This window comes from Wolffia australiana, chromosome 2 (genome assembly GCF_029677425.1).
Source record: "Wolffia australiana isolate 7733 chromosome 2, ASM2967742v1".
Lineage (NCBI taxonomy): Eukaryota > Viridiplantae > Streptophyta > Magnoliopsida > Alismatales > Araceae > Wolffia > Wolffia australiana.
This window is the reverse complement of record NC_135836.1, coordinates 18,927,535-18,947,627: the sequence shown is the minus strand read 5'-3', so window position 1 is coordinate 18,947,627 and position 20,093 is coordinate 18,927,535.

Below are 20,093 nucleotides of genomic sequence, written 5' to 3'. Positions count from 1 at the left end.
CTTCTTTATTTTATCAGGTTTTTAATGGAGGATAGTTAAAGATCTTCCACATACATGCTAAAACTTAAATAAAAATATGCTTTTAGTTTCTTTTCAAATTTTGAGACAAATATTTTAGATATTCCTTAGTCCCCATAAAAAATATTGGTTAAATGTTGCCCGATTTAGGATCAAACAAATTATTTATTTGGGTTTAATGTATAAATTTTTATTTTTGTATAGTTCTCCTATACAAATTTGTACAACATAAAGTCATAAGGGCATTTCTCTAGTAATGTAACATGAAGCATTCGTTTGCGCGCACAACTTAATAGAAGGCTTTATATAAAAAACGGCTGGACCGAATTTAAACCTTAAAACATTCTAGAAATCTACCATACGAGATGGCGAAGGATTTGGAAAAAATAATCTGGATATCGGTTACCGATATCCCGATATAGAAAACGATATCCAGATATCAGTAACTGATATCTGATATCTGAGATCCGTCTCGTCCCTCCATCTTCGGTATCCATCACCAATATATGTCCATACTTTAAAGACCAATATCGACCAATATCCGATATCCAATATCAGGCGCCGTCCCAGTTTTATTCCCGATATCAGATATCGGTTGTCTGATATTGGATATGAGATGGATATGGGTTGGGTGAACACTACGTGTAACCCTCTAGGCCCATGTATCATTCTAGCTAATAACTTTAGTGGTCCAATAACATTTATTGACCAACCTTATTAATTGACTATATCAACATATAGAGTAATTAAACAAGGATCGATTTAACCCAATCGATAGGTTAAGTTTCCAGCTCGTGGGGTGGCAAGCTACACCACGTGCTCTAGAAGATACCGAGAACTCTCGAATTCTCTCATGTAGCATTTACCGTCATCGGTTATTGTATCTGTATAATCCATCATCCACGCGAGACTCTTGAATGACTTAGGGTATGGTTCATCATCAAACCCTAATCAGTCAATCGATTAAAATTGAAAGGTGATCATTGAAGAACACCTTCTCCAATATCCTCACAACCTTGGCCAGAGATTCTTCTCCATCATCTTCCTTGAGTAAATCTCCTGTTATACCAAGCGCGGATGATCCCGTCTTGACCACTCAATCATCTCCATTAGCTTCTTACTACATCTGATCTATAACTTATTTGAATCGCATGATTTGAGCCTCGTAAGCCATAGTCAAAATGTAGTCATCCACTCAGAAAATGTCCTTGGTGTCTCAGGTCAGTATATCACTTATACAACCCTGACTTGAATCAACCTGATTGACATTTAGTTATAATTCCCTTCAGGGATTCGTACAGAACAATTCAGTGAACTCTTTCTCCAAAGAGCACCCACTATCTGTCCTTAGATACATCACACTAATAGCCACATGATCAGCTATACTTATCATATAAGTAGGATCAGCTAGTGCTATTCTATCTGGATAATTCAATGTATGTCTCGACTATGCATCGAATAGGAATATTTAAAATACATGTTTAAAGACTAGTGAGAATTATATTATGATCTCATCATAATTCACTAAGTCATTGCACGTATTCATGGATTTCATTATAAACATCAAATGGAATAATAATGAACATAAATATTTTATTCAATGAACTTAGATAAACATGGTAGTGTGATTGGCTTGACAACCACATAATATCCATCAATACGTGGTGCTCGAGTCAAGGGTACAGAGATCACTTGATCATCATGGTGCACTAGGTATATTGTGAGATGTTAAATGTGCGTAGGCATAAGGTATTGAAGCCAAGGAGTCAGCAACTCACCAAGTCAGCAATATTGTTAACCAATAGGGTTTTATTTAAAAAATTAGCTAGTCAGAAAAAATTATTTGTTTTAAATCTAGAATGTAGTAATTAGTGGTTAGGATCAAATCTAGGATGAAAGATAGACGGGATCAAACATAGAGGGGGATTAAATCGTAGAAGGGACATTATTAGACAATCAGGATTAAATCGTAGATAGGGACATCATTAGAGGCTACGATTAAGCAAAGATAAGAAACATATGGATAGACACGATTAAATCTAAACTAGCAGTTATGAGCTGTTATACAAGCTACAATTAAAACAAAACAACATTACTATATTTATATACAATGCATCTATATAAATACCAACTAATTGTATTGTTTAATTTTATGGGAATATAATGATCTTAAACTTGTCTCGGTGTATTCTCTCTCTGTCTCCTCTTCTTCTTCTTTACTTTTCTTCTATCCTCTACATTCCTTCACGTCTTCTCTCTCAATTGCTTCATAACCAGTGTATGAAGGATTCTTCACATAAGGAATCATACCAGAGACAACGTTGGAGGATGTAACTGATGAGGTGGTCACCATTTGATACATCTTATCGAGTTCCTGCTTCATTTTTTCAACCTCCCCCATTGAAATAGTTGTGGACATGGTGGAGATATTGTGGGTTTCCCCAAATGAGGACCCATGAGTTTGGGTTATAGGCCCGGCAAATGTTTTTCTTTGCAATGTGCCTGACTAGGAAAGGTTCAGTTTGGACTAGTTTGAGGCTTCCGATGGAATTTCCAACACATATCTTTTGTATGATGGTGTTTGCCACTATAGATAGGGAAGGACACAATCTGACCAAAAGTTGGTCAGATTGGACCAAATCGGACCGTCGGTCAGTCTTTTAGGAATGGCTGAACCTTCTGGTGCGTGTCCAATTTACGCATCAAATCGGGCTGAAGACCATCCTTCTCCCTCTCCCCCTCTCTCCCTCTGGTTCTGTCTCCATTGTCACTCTCTTCCTCTAGCCCTCTCTCAATCTCTCCCTCTCTCCCGCTTCTTCTCTCTGACTCTCGTCCTCTTTCACTCTCTTTCTCTTCCCTCCCTCCCTCCCGCTCTCCCTCTCCCATCTCTCCCTCTCTCTACCTCTTTCCCTCCTGTTCTCTCTCACTCTCTTCCTATTTTCCTCTCTCCCTCTCATTCTCTTCCCTTCTGTGTTTCTTGTTCTCTCTCTCTCCCTCACTCTCCCTTGCTCTCTGTGTTCCGTTCTCATTCTCCACCGTGACAGGCCACCTATGATGCGAGAAGATGATGGATGAGACTATTAAAGCATCAAAGTTTATATCCCAACTTTTGATGTCGAACAAGGCCCCAAAGAGTATTATGATTGGGAAGACACTATAAATGCATACTTGGATGGGTGGAATTGTCTGAAGCCCGCAAGCTAAGGTTACCGAATATTAAGTTACGAGGATCATAAAAGGTCTTCTAGAAGAACCTTCCGGAAGTGATGGCACGACAAAGGGATAGATCTATTATTATTTGTAAAGTCACCAAGGCAAAGTTGAGACAAAAATTTGTTACTAAAGGATATCACTCGCCTCTCGTGGACAGATGGTAGTGCATATCTCAAGGTCACCGAAGTTGCAGAGACTATATCAAAGAATTTGATGCCCTAATGTTAGTATATGGACTTCATGAAGATCCATCCTTGACGTTGTCATGATTTCGGATTGGATTATAAACTCCTATCAAACGAGATATAGGCCTATGACAAGTTAAAACCTTGGAAGAAGCTTACCACATGGGTCCTTCATGGAGGGCAAGGTGACCAAATCATGACAACCACAGCCAGGCATGTACCAGACCACAAAAAGCCCTATTGATTTGCCAAAGCCATCCTTGAAAGTGCCTTCAGCACCTTCGGTAATAACATGAGCGGTCCCTGAGATAAAGTGACACCGACAAGCAGTGTACCTGTGCCAGTTCATTCATTCCCACTCTGTACCAGTGACACCGAAGTGTTTATTCAACTTATGAATTCTATCATATCAAGATAACGTGTGGATGAAGGTGCTTCCAATGAGAGTTAGCAACATGCTTCTAGGTCACCCAGGTTATATGATACATACACTATTTTACATGGGTGAAGCAACATGTGCATGTTCATGCATGTAGACAGGAGGATCGTGATAAAGCCATTCCAGCCTCAACCCAAGGCATTTTCTCCTACTCCTGTAGTAGGGTTGCAGTTACACGTCATGCTCATGCATGTCATACCGTGAGAGGTCTGCACCAAAACATCAACTCTGTTCTTACATAGGTGACTATTTCACACATCGTATCCTACACTAACTATTTCATAGGTGAGCCCCTCAGTCAGCAGTCCACGGGAGCAACAACTTCGAGCCGAGTTTCCATAAATTTTTGCAGTCAATGTTATCAGCGCTCCCACCCCTGTGGGAGAATACAACATATCATCAATCTCCATCAAGGTGCACCCCTTCCCAACATTGCCCATTACCATTTGGCTCTTACCGAGCACCAAGAGGTACAGAAACATGTGCAAGAACTCCTTGAGAGGGGTTTCATTCGAGAAAGCGTTAGACCCTGTGTAGTACCCGCGTTATTGGTCCCTAAGATGAAGGGTACTTAGCGGATGTGCATTAACTATTGAGGTGTCAATAAAATCACGGTGAAGTATCAATTCCCTATTCCTCGTTTCAATGACATGATTGATATGATGACAAGAGCATGAGTATTTTCCATGATTGACCTATGGAGTGGCTATCATCAATTCTGTATGAGTCCGGGAGACGAGTGGAAACAGCCTTCATAATAAAGATATATTATATGAATAGTTGGTGATGCCCTTTGGTCTCTCCAATGCACCTAATACTTTCATGAGGATTATGACTCATGCCTTCTATGAGCATTTGGGAAAATTTGTGGTGGTCTACTTCGTTGACATTTCTGTCCACGATCCCTCGACCAACGTGTACATCGAACACCTTAGAATAATTTGTTGCATTCTACAAGCGCAAAATGTTGCGGCTAATGTTGAAAAAGTGCAGCTTCTTCCAAAACGGAGTCCTATTTTTGGGGTTCATAGTGTCCTATTAAGGAATCGCTGTCCATCCAGACAAGGTACATGCCATCGTAGAATGGCCGGTCCCTGTAACTATTCATAATGTTAGTAGTTTTCATGGTCTGTCAACTTTCTATTGATGTTTCATGAAGAGTTTTTGCACCATCATGACTCTGGTGACTAATTGTCTCTACAAAGGAGAATTCCCTTGGAATGGGGGGGCTCAGATGCCTCCGAACAAATGATGGCTATTATACCTATTATATGACTCCCAGATTTTGACCTACTATTTGAGGTTGCATGTGAAGCTTCATGTGCTATTTGGGAGGAGTCCTCAGCCAAGGCGGCTACCCTATAACATTTCATTGTGAAAAGCTAAATGATGCTAAACAAAGATATTCTGCCCACGAAAAGGAACTCTATGTTGTGGTACAAGTACTGAAACATTGGCATCATTACCTCATCTCCCATGAATTTGTTTTATATTCAGATCATGAAGCATAAAAATATTTGAGTATTCAACATCATCTACATCTGAAGCATACAAAGTGGGTCAAATATCTCCATTCCTTTCATTTTACTTTGAACCATAAATCAGCATTGGCAACCAAGTCGCATATGCCCTTAGTCATCGTCATATGTTGGCAGCACTATCCACTCAGCTCATAGGAGTTGATGGCCTCCCTACACTACATCAATCATGTACAGATTTTTCAGAAACCTATACGCAACTAGCCACCACATCTGTTCAACCTATCAACTAGTTCTGTATCACTAATTGCTTCTTATTCAAGAACCATCGCCTATGTATTCTGCGTGCATCTATGCTGGAGTATATCATCTGGGAAGTGCATCGAGTTCTCTTTGAGCACACAAGAAGAGACAAGAACCACGAGGAAATTCAAAAAAGATTTACTAGCCAGGGATGGACCGTCACATTGGTAGGACACTTTCACAGTGTTGTATGTGTGTCCAAGGCTAGACCATCAAGAAAATTCAAGGTCTCTATCAGCTGTTGTTTGTTCCCATGCATTCGTAGGAAGAGGTTAACATGAAATTTTTTTTGGGGCCTACTCCTACTACCAACAAATCTAATTATGCTTGCCTTGTAGTATGGCCCAATATGGCCCATTTTTTGGCTTGTCGCAAGACATCAGATCCATCTCATATTGTTAAGTTATTTTTGCAGAAATCTTAAGACTTCACAGAGTTTCTAAGACAATTGTCTTGGATCGAGACCCGCAATTGATAAGTCACTTTTTGGAAAATATTAGGGCATCACTTGGGCACCAAGATATAGTTTTCCTCCGCAGACCAACGGGTAAACATAAGTTGTCAATTGGAACTTGGGAAATTTGTTAAATTGCCTCTTGCTTGATACGTCGGTGCCATGGGATCAGTTGCTCCCACATGCTGAATTTGCATTCAACAGCACCAGCAATCGATCCCTTTCTTGATAATTTATGATCTCTAACCTTGTAAGCCCATTGATCTACAACCCATTGACGCGTTGGGAAGTTCTTCCTTGAAAATTGAATCCTTGGTCGTATGCATACAAACTCTCCACACCGAGGTTGCTAGTAAGCTTGCTTATCCAATCAAATGTGAAGATTAACCTTTAAGGGCATTTTAACTCGATGTTTTAATGTGTGTTTTTGATGGCGAGGACGCCAATGCATCAGCCCGGGACACGTCACCGCAGGCAGTCGGGGTCAACACAGACGTTACGGATCCAAAGATGAAGTCAACAGAAGTCAACCCACCTCGGTCAACAGGAGTCAACGAAGAAGTCAACACGCCACAACCGTCGTCCGCCACGTCACCACCCGCGCACGTCTCCACGCGCGTCATGACACGACGCCAAAGGCAGATCCACAACTGCCCTTTGGCGTGACGTGATGCACGTTTTCCCTTGCGTGTCTTATTTTCTAGTTATTTTCTCTTTCCTCCAAGGCCTATATAAGGTCATTTGTTTCAAGAACTCATTAGGCAATCATAATTCAAGAATTGAGTTTTCTTTCTAACTCTTCTTGGAGGATTTCCCTACCCTCATCTTGCCCTAACCTTCCGCCGCCGCCGCCGTCGTCGCTGCCGCCGCCGCCCGCCGCCGCCGCCGCCGCCATCACCGCGCCGCGCGCCGTCATCGCGTCACACGCCACGCGCCCGCGCGCGCGCGCCGCGCGCGCCGCACGCGCGCGTCGCGCTGGGCGCTGCGCGCGGTCGCGCGGCGCTGCGCGCCGCTTCGGCGGCGCCTCAAGCGCCGCGCTCGGGTGCGCTCGCCGCACGCTCGCACTCGGCGCGCAGCGCGCGGCGCTCGCGCGCTCCGCACTCGGCGCTGCGGCGCTCGCGCTCGCGCGCTCTGCGCCAGGCGCTGCTCCGTGCTGCTCCGTGCTGCTCCGTGCGCTCGCGCACTTTCGCGCGCCGCGCGAGTTCATCGCGCGCGACCCAGCGTCCCCGCTTCATAACGTCAACCAGGGCCGGACAACGCCCGGAGCGCCCGTTCCAGTATCACGCCGCCTTCGTCGCCACGAGCAGAATTACCTGCAGCCTCTACACGCACTACGGTGCTGAGGTATACCTGAACCCTGTGGTGTCGACGTGTTCTCCGCTCAGTATTTTCTCGGAAGTTTCACCGCCGTCAGAATTAGACTTGGATTTCTCTTCTTCTCTCCTTTTCTCGAGTGTTTCTTCGACGTGAATCGAGGTATTGATTTCGGTGCTTAGGCATCGTCGCGGTGGGGAAGACAGTACTCGCCCTCGATAAGGGTCGGAGCTGCACCACCAGATTTCATCGGTTTTAAGTCCGAGAATCGACCGTGATTTCTGTGGATTGTTTTATCCCTTACCCATTCCTACCCATAGCCTCGTCATCCGCCCTAAATCGTCCATCCCATAGTCATCCTACGTCAAATTGGTATCAGAGCCTAACCTGTCGCCCAGCCATTTCCGCCAACGTAGACGTCTTCATTCATCATTTGTCAGTCCCCTTGCATGCATTTGCGTTCAGGCAAACGAGTTCCCGCTCCGATGACAGACCAACCCCAAGACGGTCGTGAGGTGTCAGCCCCTATCCATGAGTTGGCGTCACCCACTCCACCGTCCTCTTCTCGCCTGGACGTTGATCGTATACTAGACGCTTTCCATAATGGTTTTCGTGATATGAATACACGAATGACCAACATGGACAACCGTCTAAGTAGTTCGATCGACGCGGTGAGCGACCGAACTCAACAACTCGAAAATAGAGGCCCGGATCGTTTTCGCCGTGATCGTGAGAACCACTATTCACCTGATCCTAGAGCTCGAGATCGTGATAGGAATCATCGTTACGTTGATGATCCTATACGTCCCGATGATAGATCCGGAAGTCGAAACCAGAACCGTCTCGAACATGACGATATGATTCCTCCGGATACCCGTACTCCAGTTCGTGATAGGAATCGTCGCGACGATTACTATCCACCGGAGCCTAGGACCCCAAGCCAGGATAAGAATCATCCTTTGCGGAACGATCCCTACCCTCCCTTGGAGAGAGCCCCGGTGCACGATGGAAATCGTCCACTACGAGACGATTACCATCCACCGGAGGAGAGGATCCCAGAGCGAGATAGGAATCATCCCCCTCGGAATGATCCTTATCCGCCTGATGATAGACATCGCGGGTGGAACGGGAGTCGTCCGGACAGGAACGATCCTTTGCACCCGAGGTGGTGGTTCCTCCTCGCGATCACCGTCGTGCGGATCACGACAACCACTGGCAGCAGATTCAACGTAGCGTCAAAGTCGATGTCCCATACTACGAGGGATCTAGAGACCCTAAAGACTATCTCGATTGGGAGTCAAAATTGAATAGCTATTTCAAGTGGTACAATATGTTAGAGTGGCAGAAAGTCCAGTACGCCGAGATGAGATTAGGAGGACAAGCCAAAATCTTTTGGGAAAACCTTGAATTTTCGATTTATAACCGCCGTGAGCCGCCCATCGATACTTGGCCTCAAATGAAGGACAAACTCAGAGAAAAATATGTACCACTAGCTTACTTAGACAACCTCTTAGACCAATGGCATAAACTACAACAGGGTAGACGTCCGGTTTCCGAGTACATCACCCAATTTGAGGAGTTTTACATGAGGTGTCGTGTTGAGGAGAACCCCCGCGTTGTTATTTCTCGCTTTCGGACAGGTCTCAACCTGCACTTGAGACGGAACTTCTAGTCCGTAAAGCCACTACGTTAGAGCAGGCCTACCAGATCGTAGAAGACCTAGAGCTGTGTCAGAACTTACATCATTCTCCTGTGTATCATCGCCTGCTCTCACCGATCGGCCCCTTTACCTACTCCTTATGCCAACCGTGCAATCCAGCGTCAACCTCCCTTAGCTCTTCCAGCACCACCACTACCACCTCTCTCAGCTCCGCCACTTCCAGCTCCCCGGGCTCCTACCCCTACCCGCACTCCATCCGAACACCGTCCCGCCGCTCCGACTCAATCATTTCCTACCCCGACAACTCGTAGCTCACCGTCCCTCGAGTCCACTGGCAGGCCCTCCTCAATCCAACTCTTCACAACTCGGTCCTTCTGGCTTGACTTGTTTTAAATGCCAAGGTCGAGGTCATAGAGCTTCCCAATGCCCCTCTCGAGCCTTGCACATTGGACAGGAACCCTTCGAAAGCGAGCCTACCTTAGATGAGCCATCCCTAGAGGAAGAGGAATATAGAGTAGAGAGCCATGTTGTTGATGATTTTGTGCTTGATGATGGATTAGTGAGCTTTATTGGCATCACAGATTGCCCCCCATCTCTTCCTCGTCATGACCCATCTACATCAGTTAGAGGAATTGTCCGTTGCAATCTTACTCAACCTACTACTGACAACCCTGCATTGAGGACGTCCATATTTTACACGTATTTCAAAATTGGTGATAAGATGTGTAAGACGATTGTAGATAGTGGTAGCTGTATTAACGTCGTCTCCGACGTTATGACTTCGCGTTTGGGACTACCGTTGATTGATCACCCTCACCCCTACTTTGTTTCGTGGATTGATGCTACCTCTATCCCTGTGAAAAACCAATGCCGTCTCCCCTTGAAGGTCCAATCCTATGAAGATGAGATTTTATGCGATGTTCTACCCATGAAGGTGGGCAGCATTATCCTCGGCCGCCCTTGGCTGTATGATAACGATGTACACCTCTATGGTCGGAGTAATACTTGTTCTTTCATCCATCAGGGCAAGAAAATCACATGGCATCCCTACACTCATAACCCGCAAAGGGCCGTCTCGAAATCTACTTCCATAGGCTTGTGTGTTATTAGTGGATCCCAATTTCAAAAAGAGCTTGATAGTGAAATGACTATGTGTTTAGCCATGATTCCTGATCACTCCCCCGAGGACTCCTCTACTCCACCCCATGAGGTCTCTCAGCTTCTTGAGGAGTTCGCTAGTGTTTTCCCCAATGATTTACCCAATGACTTACCTCCAATGCGCGATATTCAGCACGCTATTGACTTTGTTCCGGGGTCATCGTTACCCAACCTTCCCCACTACCGTATGGATCCCACGCAGTACAAGGAACTCCAACGTCAAGTCCAAGACCTCTTGGACAAGGGATTCATTCAAGAGAGCCTCAGTCCTTGTGCCGTCCCAGCACTACTAGCTCCCAAAAAGGACGGGAGTTGGCGCATGTGCATCGATAGTAGAGCCATCAACAAGATTACTGTCAAGTATAGATTTCCCATTCCTCGCATCGACGATATGTTTGATATGATGGCAGGTTCGACAGTTTTCTCAAAATTGATCTTAAGAGCGGTTATCACCAAGTTCAGATCCGACCGGGAGACGAATGGAAAACAGCCTTTAAGATCAAAGATGGACTTTATGAGTGGAAGGTTATGCCCTTTGGGTTGTCCAATGCACCTAGCACTTTTCAGCGATTGATGAACCACATACTCAGACCGTTCATAGGAAATTTTGTGGTTGTTTATTTTGATGATATCCTTATCTATAGCAGATCCACACCAGATCATCTCCAACACATTCGTTTAGTTTGTGAAGTCTTAAAAACCGAGCAGTTGTACGCTCACCCAAAAAAATGTTCTTTCCTTGTTAGTCATGTTTCTTTCTTAGGTTTCATCCTCTCTGGTCAAGGTGTATCCGTCGATCCGGCCAAAATTGATGCCATCACCCAGTGGCCAACACCTAGAAGTGTGCATGATGTTCGTAGTTTTCATGGTCTAGCAACATTCTATCGTCGCTTCATATCCAACTTTAGCACCATCATGGCACCCCTGACTGAATGTCTTAAGGGAACTCATTTTGAATGGACTATAGAAGCTCAAAGATCCTTTGAGGAGATCAAACGTAGAATGACTCAAGCCCCAATTCTTCGACTACCTGATTTTGATAAAGTATTTGAGGTTGCTTGTGATGCATCGGGATTAGGAATTGGTGGGGTCCTGAGTCAGGAGAATCATCCCATCGCCTTCTTTAGTGAAAAGTTAAATGATGCTAAGCTCAAATATTCTACCTATGACAAAGAATTTTATGCGATCGTCCAATCTTTACGTTATTGGCGTCATTACCTACTCTCCAAAGAATTTGTCCTCTACTCTGATCACGAAGCCCTTAAGTATCTCCATTCCCAACAGAAGTTAAATTCGCGGCACATTAAATGGGTTGAGTTTATTCAATCATATACCTTTGTCCTCAAACACAAGAGGGGTGTAGAGAACCGAGTCGCGGATGCTTTGAGTTGAAGGGTCCATTTGCTGAATGTTATGAAGGTTGAGGTTATTGGATTTGATCACATGAAGGACCTGTACCCTGATTGCCCTGATTTTGCTCCCATTTTGCTGACTTTAGGCAAGAACCCGAATTCTGCTAACCAAGACTATCTCTTAGAAAACGGATTCTTATTTTATGATCGACGCCTTTGCATCCCACGCTCCTCTCTTAGGGACTTTCTCGTATGGGAAACACATGCTGGAGGCCTTAGTGGTCATTTTGGGAGAGACAAAACCATCGCAATGGTTGAGCATCGATTCTACTGGCCCTCCCTTAAGCGAGACGTAGCTAATATAGTGTCCCAGTGTCGTGTGTGTGCTCTCGCCAAACAGGTCAAGCAGAATACTGGGCTCTACACTCCATTACCAGTTCCTCAAAAACCGTGGGAGGATGTGAGCATCGACTTTGTGCTAGGGCTTCCAAGGACGAACAAGCGCCATGATTCCATCATGGTGGTTGCGGATCGTCTCTCAAAAATCGCTCATTTTATTCCTTGTTTTAAAACGCCTGATGCTTCTCATGTTGCTCAATTGTTTTTCAATGAAGTAGTTCGTCTCCATGGACTTCAAAGAGCATAGTGTCGACAGAGATGTCCGATTCACTAGCTACTTTTGGAAGACTCTTTGGCATCTTTTGGGAACAAAGCTTAAATTCTCTACAGCTTTCCACCCCAAACTGATGGACAGACCGAGGTCGTTAATAGGAGCCTCGCAACCTATTACGATCATTGGTAGGAGACAACCTCAAGTCTTGGGATTCTGTCATTCCGCGCGAATTTGCTTATAACGCATTAGTCAACCGTACTACCGGTATGAGTCCATTTGAAATAGTGCATGGTCACCTTCCACGTACACCTACCGACCTCATACCAATGTTACCGCATGCTAGAGTCTCAGATGACGGTCATGAATTTGGGCATCATATTAGAAGTCTGCATGAGGAAATCCGTACACGCATCACCCATAGTAATGCCTCATATAAATAATCCGCAGATTTGCACCGTCGTTTTCGTGAATTTAAAGAAGGTGATATGGTGATGGTGCGGATTAGGCCGGAGAGATTTTCTTCCAAGCGGGCTACTAAGCTTCATGCTCGTAGTGCCGGGCCGTTTCCGATCCTCAAACGAGTTGGGGAAAATGCCTATGCCGTTGACATACCCTCTTCGTGGGGAATAAGCACTACTTTCAATATCTCAGATTTAGTTGCCTTTAAAGCCCCACCTCCTTCGTCTGATAGCCATGTTCTACCCGCGGACTTTCTGGTGAGCGAGTTTGACTTGTCCACTCCCCCGTCTCTACCTTCTGACTGGCATGAAATCATCGAGGAAATACTGGACGAAGTAATCACCGTCACCAAAGGTGGAATGGTGCGGAAGTTTCTTGTTCGTTGGCAGGGCAAAGCGTCGATGGAGGACACGTGGATCACGGAGGACGACTTGGCTCGCTGCGCCAGACTTGGTCGGCCCCGGAGCTCTCAGCTGCTTACTTGACAGAGTCGAGTTCTTCGCACCCGGGATTTGATGGCGAGGACGCCAATGCATCAGCCCGGGACACGCCACCGCAGGCGATGGGTCAACACAGACGTTACGGATCCAAAGATGAAGTCAACAGAAGTCAACCCACCTCGGTCAACAGGAGTCAACGAAGAAGTCAACACGCCACAACCGTCGTCCGCCACGTCACCACCCGCGCACGTCTCCACGCGCGTCATGACACGACGCCAAAGGCAGATCCACAACTGCCCTTTGGCGTGACGTGATGCACGTTTTCCCTTGCGTGTCTTATTTTCTAGTTATTTTCTTTCCTCCAAGGCCTATATAAGGTCATTTGTTTCAAGAACTCATTAGGCAATCATAATTCAAGAATTGAGTTTTCTTTCTAACTCTTCTTGGAGGATTGCCCTACCTCATCTTGCCCTAACCTTCCCGCTGCCGCCGCTGCCGTCATCACCGCTGCCGCCGCCGCCGCCATCGCCGCCGCGCCGCCGTCGTCATCACCGCGCAGCGCCAGCGCGTCACACGCCGCGACCGCACGCCACCGCATGCCATCCCGCGCGCGCCGTGCGCCTCCGTCGCGCGCTGCGCGCTGCGCGCGGCGCGCGCTGCGGCGCTTCAAGGCCAAGCGCTCAGGTGCGCTCCGCCGCACTCCGCGCGCGCAGACGCTCGCGCTCCGCACTCCGGCGAGCGCGCCTCGCGCTCGCGCGCTCTGCGCCGCGTCGCTGCTCCGTGCTGCTCGTGCTGCCCGCGGCGCTCGCGCACTTCGCGCGCGCGCGCTGGAGTTCGTCGCGCCCACCCGGCGCGCCCCCGCTTCATAACGCGTCAACCAGGGCGGACAACGCCCGAGCGCCCGTTCGATATCACGCCGCCGCCACGAGCAGAATTACCTGCAGCCTCTACACGCACTACGGTGCTGAGGTATACCTGAACCCGGTGGTGTCGACGTGTTCTCCGCTCAGTATTTTCTCGGGAAGTTTCCACCGCCGTCAGAATTAGACTTGGATTTCCTCTTCTTCTCTCCTTTTCTCGAGTGTTTCTTCGCGACGTGAATTCGAGGTATTGATTTCGGTGCTTAGGCATCGTCGCGGTGGGGGAAGACAGTACTCCCGCCCTCGATAAGGGTCGGAGCTGCACCACCAGATTTCATCGGTTTTAAGTCCGAGAATCGACTGTGATTTCTGTGGATTGTTTTATCCCTTACCCATTCCTACCCATAGCCTCGTCATCCGCCCTAAATCGTCCATCCCATAGTCGTCCTACGTCAGTTTTGATGGATGTTCAAAGTACTGCATGCATCAATAAGGGTTGTGATCAAAGGACAATAGGTCCACAATCGACTAGTTGACTGATTGTAAGTGAAGATAAGATAGAAACCTTAGTTATATTAAAGGCTACTTGGTTTGATCATATGATGAATAAGTCAAATCATGTACATAGGACTTGTATTCTCTACGACATGATGTTTGACCCCTAACTAGGCGGCATGCCTTTACCAGAGGCATGCGAGCTTATTGGGAGGGCGTGTTCATGTTAGAATCACGATCTGTAATGACTGAGTCATATTTAGTGCTACGATGCACTAAGGGTAGCGATGCCCAAACCTGATCTTTCAGGCCATCGGCCCTATAGTGGCTGCGTGGGCCTCGCGCGCATCGCGTGTGCGGGGCGTGGGCCAGGTAACATCCCGCCAGAAGACTAAGGTAAGTGGCGCATAGGGACGCTGAGGCGGCATGGGGGCATGGCGCCCCTGCGGGTAACGCCGACCACATTGCAACTGGCTTGGGGCTTCGAATGTGGCGACATTGCGCAGTTTGCGCACAATAGTCAAGGCATGGGCGGTGTGTGTGATTTCCACAACCGTAAGCGCGCGGTGCTCGGCCGGGGGGCACGTGTAGCGGTAGGGCTGGCAAGCATGCGCACGTGTAGCGGCAGGCCCCAAGGCGTAGGAGCGACACTACCCTGGTGCAAGGTGCTTCGTCTCGTTACTTTGGTATCATCCCTGGTCTTCCCCCATGTAATGATCATGACTACAATGTAACCTTTTATGATATCAATGCAATGACACTATTCCTCGACAGGGCTACGTCCCTACCCTTTCCTCGAACCCCTTCTATGTGATCTTAAGCTATTGCAAAAGAATTTCGCTGCAAGAGATCAAGGCTGCTAAGTGTTCTGCTCCAAAGTATTGAGGCCCGCATCCGCCAGATTCGAGCGATTGACATAGCTTCGGATTTGATCGCGTGCCAATTGATATCAGAGCCAAGTTGGGCTTCATCTGCATGTGTTTCTGAACTAGTTGGAGGAGAGATGGAATCTACGAAGATTTCCAAGTTATGTTAAGAAGGGCTCCAGAAGGAGAAACTCTAGAGGTAGAGGCTTTGCCTTGTGGAGAAGTCCTCTTGGGTCTGAAGACCCAGATGGATAAGAATAATGATGTAACACGACGCGTCGGGATCGAAGGGCTCGTGTTACACCACAAGGGGAGGAGGGCTGATCAGCATAGAGGTAGCATAGGGCGGTCGCATCGGTAACCATGATGAATTGAGCCTTGGTTATGACTCGCTATAGGCAACAAAGATAGGCGTCGCTGGTGCAGAGCGGCTGTTGTATAACCAACAGCGGCATGTACTTCGCGACGGTGAACTAGCGGTGGCATGTCATCCAGAGATCGTCTCCCTTGAAGCTTCTCTAGGAGACCATAGCGGCGGGCATAGGACGACGTAAAGGTGCAACGACATAGGGCGGCTGCAACTAGGTACTATCGAACATTGGCGACGATGATGTTTAGCGTCACTTGTAGGGCTGTAAGCCAACTACTGGCAGATGGTGGTAGGCAATGGCGGCGGTGGTGGCAGCGAGTCATCTTGCGGCGGCATGTACTTCGTGGCATCGGCGGTGAAGTGGTGGCGGTTGGTCATCCCACAATTGCTCTCCTCAAAACTACTCTAGGGAGCGCTGGTAGACACGATAGCGGGCTTGAAGGACGGCCACGACGCATGTAGGCGCGAGATGACTTGGAGGCGAGAATGGTGACGAGGACGACAGTGCAGCTAGGCGCAATAACGGGATCCAAGGCGAGCGCAGTGGCATGGACGGGGTGGTGCATGTAGGCACGATGGTGGCTCGGAGGCGAGGGCGGTGATGAGGATGGCGACGGCGTAGGTAGGCGCGAGAATGGCATGGTGACATGATGTCGTGGTAGATGCAGCCAAGTTAGGTGGCTGCAGCTATGGTTGCGTGGCTGTGGCTGCGGCTGCTACATGGCTCAGCGATAGCGTGACTGCGGCTGTGGCTTGGTTGCATGGCTGCACAGCGGTGGCGACTGCTACGGGGGTACGCGGTAGCACGACTACGGCTGCACGGTTGCGTGGTTGCACTGCTACACACTACAGATGTGCCTGCGCAGCTATAGAGGTGCAACTGCACTATTGCCCAACTGGGGTTGCATGGCTGCGTGGCTGTGGACGATAACTGCGGCCACTACGAGGGCTACGGCTGCTCTAGCAACTGATGTCGCTGCGGCGGCAGTGATCGCTGCGGAAGCTGCGGCCTGCTCTGGTGGTTGCGGCTACTACGGTGTGGTACGATCCTTGATCTAGGCTCGTATCGGAAGAAGTGGAGGACGAGACAAGGCAGAAATTCCCGGGGGTAGAGAGGCAAAATGGGAAGGGTAGGAGAGGAAGCCGAGCAGAGGGGGTAGGGATTGGACGGGGACGAGCTGCCTGGAGATGCGGTGAAGTGGAGACGATTGCAAGGACGGGGATCGTAGAAGGGGAGAGAGAAATCATACCTAGACGAGGAGAGGAGCAGGAAAAGAACACTTCTTCTAAATTCTTCTTGGCTGCCCTCCTAAAGGGAGGGCATCCCTATTTAAAGGGAAATACATAACAGCAAATGACTAGAATGCCCCTATGGGCTAACATGATGAAATTACTACTAGGATCCTATCATTACTCCCCCCTTGAAAAATCAGCTTGTCCTCAAGCTGGTGTGTCAGTGGCTTGTGCGGTAGGTCCCCCTAGGGCAGCAGCAGAGGAAAGCACAGTCGGCATGGTGGGACAGAGGTGATGAGCATTTGTTGCTGGTGGTGACGGCGGCGGTGGTGGCAGAGCAACCTGGCGGCGGTGACTCGTGGCGAGTTCACAGGCAGCTTGCAGGCTGGCACAGTGCAGGTTCCCATGGTGTGGCGTGGCTGGTCCGCGGGCATGGCGCAGCAGATCCATTAGCGGTTTGCAGCGGGCCCTGGATGGGGCACGGTGGATCCCCAAGTGGCGCGCAATGCTCCTCCCGCGGCGTACGGCAGTTCCGTGGGTGGTGCGTGACGGGTCCGTGGGTGGAGCGTGGCGGTCCTCCCGCGACACACGGCGGTTCCTTGGACGGTGCACAACAGGTTTGCGGGTGGACCACGGTGGTCCACTAGCAGCATGTAGCGGTTCCCCGGGCGGCAGGTGCAGCTAAGACCGTCCTCTGAGAAAAAGGCAGGCCAGGGGTCCGGTTGGGCCGGTCTCGGGTAGGAAAACCCATGGCCGGCCCGTTCCCTAGGTCACGTGGTCGGTTTGGGACTAGGGAATCCCAAGGTGGGCCCTTTGTGGGGAGATACCCCATAGTGGGCTCGTTTTCTAGGTAGCCCGCCCAAAATAGGCCCGCCTGATAGCGAAATGGGCCAGTCAGGGATGGAAAGCCTGTGGCCAGCCTTTTTCCCTGTTGAGCAGGCCCTCTAGCTTCACACTAGCGGGCCTTCTCGTGACGGCTTGGGCTGGCCCGACCCTCCACCATGGCCTGAATTGCCCTAGGGCACCCGTCGGGGTTGAGGTGTCCCCAGGGCAAACCCATGGCGGTGGCTAGCGGGTCGGCGGCCGGCAGATCACCGTGCAGCGGGTTGGCGGCCTCGACCAACGGGGCGACGACCAGTAGGTTGGCCAGAGACGGGGCCGCCGGTGGTGCATCGACAGCCGTCGAATCCGCGGCTAGTGGGTCGGCGGCCGTCAGGGCCGTGGGCAGTGGATCAGCGGCCGTTGGTGCCATCACTGTTGAGGCTGCGGTCGTCAAGGCCGTGGTCGTCAGGGCTGGGGCAACCGCCGTCGGGGCTGCAGTGGTGGTCGTCGAAGTCACGGTCGTCGAGGTCGCAAAGACAATCGGTGGGGTGGCGACCGCTAGAGTCGGGGCGGCGGCCTTCGAGGTAGCGACATCGCTAGTCAGAGCTGCGCCTTCCGGGTCGTAGTGGCGATAGTCAGGGCTGCGGCCTTCGGGGTCGCGGCGGCGGCCATCGATGGTGCAGTCATCAAGACCACCCTTGTCAAAGTAGAAGCTGACGGAACCGTGGCCGTCGACATCACCGAGACGATCAATGGGGCGGTGACCGGCGGTGCCGCTACTATCGTCCCCACCGCGAACTGCTGGTGCGTCGACAAGAGTAGATGCATTTGTGTAGCGAGGGGAGTGAGCAGTTGCATCTGCTCGGCGAACTGACGTTCAAGAATGTTGGCGATGGTCTTCGCCAGTGCATCTCTTCTGCTTGTTGAGGACAGATCTTCGGACTTGGCTTCCATGGGCGTGGCGGCGGAAGGCAGAGCGGGTTGACTCTGATACCAATTGGTACAATCCTTGATCTAGGCTCGTATCAGAAGGAGTCGAGGATGAGACGAGGCAGAAATTCCCGTGGGCAGAGGCGAAACGGGAAGGGTAGGAGAGGAAGCCGAGCAGAGGGGGTAGGGATCAGCTGGGGACGAGCCGCCTAGAGATGCAGTGAAGTGGAGATGATCACGAGGACGAGGATCGTAGAAGGGGAGAGAGAAACCAGACCTAGACGAGGAGAGGGGCAGAACAAGAACACTTCTAAATTCTTCTTGGATGCCCTCCTAAAGGGAGGGCATCCCTATTTAAAGGGAAATACATAACAGCAAATGACTAGAACGCCCCTGTGGGCTAACATGATGAAATTACCCATAGGATCCTATCACAGTGGCTGTGGCAGCTTTGGCAGCTGCGGCCGCAATGATGACTCCTGCGGTTGCGGCTGTTGCGGGCGGCTACACCTAGTGCGGGCGCTTGCGGTTGCTCTAGCGGCTGCGGATGCTTTGGCAACTATGGCCTGCTCCGACGGTTTAGCGGCCGTGATTGCTCTGGCGGCTATGGTCGCTCTGGCGGTTGCGGCCACTGCGAGCAGGTGTGGCTGCTACGACGGTCGAGGTCGCTGCAAGCGGCTGCAGCCGCTGTGGCTACTTCGGCCGTTACAGGCTGCGGCAACCGCTACGAGCGGCTGCGGCTGATGCTTGCGGTAGCAGCCGTGGGGCAGGCGGTTGGGGCCTTGTCCAGTGACGGCGGATGCCCTCTGGTGCAGCAGCAGTGCCGGCGATAGCAGCAGTGGAGACGACAACGCCGGTGGAGGCAGCAGCGGTGCTCTAGCGACGATACAATGGATGCCCTAACTTTCCTCTTCTTGAGGGATACTTCTGTAATGTTCTCACACACTAAAAACTCAAAAAAACTCCTAAAAAAGAACCCAGAAAATACTAACCGACTACATTTTTGCATTTTTCTTTTTCACTTGGCTCTCTTTTCACGATGGGCACCCCAACCACTTATAGAGGAAACATGGGCCTTCTCGTTTAGAAAAAGGGAAAGAAGGCCCAAAAAGTTCAAAGGATGGACCAAATTAGGGAAAAATAAATGGATACACGCGCATGCAAAAAAAAAAAGATATGCCTTTAAGGCTGGATGGTCCCCCATCATAAAAGATGATGGTGATGCAAACCTTGAAGATTTGAGGATAAAGACCTGCCAGAGGCAGGACCACTACGTGAGTTGATAGAGATGGTGTTGACTCTCAAGGTGGAATTCTCTGAGCAGAGATGGGATGAGAGTCCCAAGATCCGCCCTAGTAACGCCAGAGGGGAAAAGCTAATGATTCTGACCCAAAGGTTCAATGGAGCATGCAAGGAAGTAGATGTGGTTGA